At 35.2% G+C, this 2,870-nt stretch overlaps 1 non-coding gene across 1 annotated transcript; it reads left to right on the forward strand.

Annotated features, from left to right (window-relative positions):
- Nucleotides 1-513: 513 nt before the first annotated feature.
- LOC115857677 (small nucleolar RNA SNORA56) lies at nt 514-642 on the forward strand. The gene has a single exon (XR_004041337.1). It is a non-coding gene; the product is annotated as a small nucleolar RNA SNORA56 (small nucleolar RNA).
- The last annotated feature ends 2,228 nt before the right edge of the window (nt 643-2,870 follow it).

Below are 2,870 nucleotides of genomic sequence, written 5' to 3' on the forward strand. Positions count from 1 at the left end.
CATTCTTCTCATTCTTTTCTTTTTTATTACCAGGCCAAAGTTCAGGAAATAGTAAATGGCTGAAAAATGTTAAAAAGGAATATATTTAATTACGCACAAACACACACAATCTATATCTATCTATACCAATCTATAAATATGTATAAATTATAATTGTATTAGGGAACTAAGGTTTATATAATAGTTGGTACTTCTTTATATTTTTTATTAGTTTTTTTTTCCCTCTTAACTTATCCTGACACCCTTATTATATACAGTTTTGAAATAAAGTATACTAAAACTAGAGAAAATAATGTGGTTATAATAGGTTCAATTTTTATATTCTTACCTCTGGTTAAATGTACATTTATCTTGAATTTTTTTATTTAAGTGGATATTTTGGGCTTCTTTTTGAGTCTAACATCAAGTAGGCATGCCAGAATAAGTAGAATATATAAAATAATTGAAATTTAATATATTTTAAAATATTTGTTTTCACAATGATAAAATACAGAATATAAAATAGAAAATGAGCAGTAGACAGTTATCCCTTTCTAGTCTGGCTCATGGGTCTCTAGAGGGAGTCAATCTGCAACAGTAAGTGGTGAGTTCTTCTGTCTAGCATCAGTATTTTGATGGTGGCTTTGGACTTGCCAGATATGACTTGCCAGAGAGAGGTCATGGCCAAAGCAGTAAAAGCGCCACAGGCAGTTGCTAAAGCAGTAAAAGCCCCAAATTGGAAGCAAGAAAATGAAAGCAACAAAAACATCTCCAGTGTCTCCACAGTTGGTCAAGAAGGAAAAGAAAAAGGACAAGAAGACCAAAGCTCCTCTGGAGAATGTGGGTGAGCCTGGAGATAGGGACCGTGATACCAAAAAGAAGAAGAATATAAACATGGAAGTAGTTTCTGAGTAGTGGAGACCACTTTAAGCACTGTGTCCAGCTGGGAGGAGAAATTAAAGCGTTATTGAGAAAAAAAAAATAGAAAATGATTTCTCATGCCAGCACAGTTTTTAAAAGAAAAAGTAACATGATTAAGACAGGTAAATATCATGAGCCTACTTGTTAAATCTGCTCTCATATCACTAAAGGTACTTATCCTATTAACTATGCTTTCCCCTTATTGTAAGGGTCAACTCAGTGAATAAATCCTTTGCACCATGCACAGCATTTTGTTTTATTGAGATTATTGATGGTGCTTCTAATTTTGACCCTGAAAAAAATCAATAAGCTGATGCTGAGAGACTTAAATGGTATGCATGTTCACACAGGAGTAATACCCAATTATCAAGATAATAATTATCTTCAATTTTAGAACTAAAACATCCTACATATAGGCTACATCTAATAATAAGGAGAAGAACAGCAGTGAGGAGCTATTTTCAGAAGGAACTGAAGAACTATTCCATGATAGATGGAAAGCATTCTGAAGCCCCAATGCCTGATAAGTCCTGCTGCTAATATGCATGGTATTCTTGTGTTCAGTAATAGGAGAGCTTATTCAACTTCAACTTGGTAAGAGGTTCAGTATTTCTTTATGAGCTATGAAAATTAATTACAGGCAATATTTAAAATTTAAATTAGTCATTAGTTTAAAATGAGGGGAATTAATTTAATATTCTACTATGATATACAGATTATAATCATATAGTTGATAACATGGAGAGATAGTTAAATTTTAATATAAAAAGTAATGTTTAGGTTCATCTTGGACTGGCTAGCTACAATTCTTGTTAAGCTTCTAAGGGAGAAAAAGGAATGAATTAGAGGACATCTAAATTTATAGGACATCTAAATTTATACCATATAAAATAATTATGCTCTTCTTAATCATCAACATAATTGTAAAAGTTTGTCTTAAAGTTGTATATGTAGCAGGGTGTGTGTGTGTATGTGTTACACATGGAAACCTCAGATAATGATTAACTGACTATGGGTAGCTATTGACATTGAAAAGGAATCTAACAGTCATTGAGCTCTATGTCCCAGGTACTGGTTCTCCTTGAGTCACAGTTTTAATTTTCTGTAAGACTGTCTGGCCCCGCTTACCTCTCTCGTCTCTCCTTGCTTCCCCTCTGTCTCTCAGAGCCCATTCATTCAGCATGCCCTCTATCCTTCAGTGCCTCCTACTTACTCTGTACCCTTTACCTGAAATACGTTTTCCTCCTCCCCTCACTTAACTAAGTCCAACCCATCCTTTAAGGAAACTGTCCCTCCCCGCTATTTTTTGGTGTGATTTTATCTGATTAATATTAGTATCCCCATTAGAATGTAAGATATACGAGGTCACCCTTGAATAAGTGAGTTCTATGTCTGTTTTTCCTCATGTTTTTCCTTACTAGTACACACACAGCATCTAGTCTTGTCTTTTTTTTTTTTTTTTTTTTCGGTACGCGGGCCTCTCACTGTTGTGGCCTCTCCCGTTGCGGAGCACAGGCTCCGGACACGCAGGCTCAGCGGCCATGGCTCACGGGCGCAGCCGCTCCACGGCATGTGGGATCTTCCCGGACTGGGGCACGAACCCGTGTCCCCTGCATCGGCAGGTGGACTCTCAACCACTGCACCACCAGGGAAACCCTAGTCTTGTCATTTTAAAAACATTTCAACAGTGAATGAAAAATTTATTTGCACAGTTTATCACATTCTTTTTTTAAAAATCTCATGACCAAAATTCAGGTAATATCATCATACTATTTTCTAAGTAGCATGTTATTGTATGCACTTTAAGTCTTTAGGGTAGCAATTTTGAACATGGTACAAAATATCCAAAAGCAGACATTACCAGTTGAGCTTAGACTTCCAAATTTAAAATAAAATAAGGAAAATAAAATAAGCTATAATAATGATACATTTCTTCATAAAATGGTGGTCAAGTAAATTGTAAAACTAAT

Source organism: Globicephala melas, chromosome 4 (assembly GCF_963455315.2).
Source record: "Globicephala melas chromosome 4, mGloMel1.2, whole genome shotgun sequence".
Lineage (NCBI taxonomy): Eukaryota > Metazoa > Chordata > Mammalia > Artiodactyla > Delphinidae > Globicephala > Globicephala melas.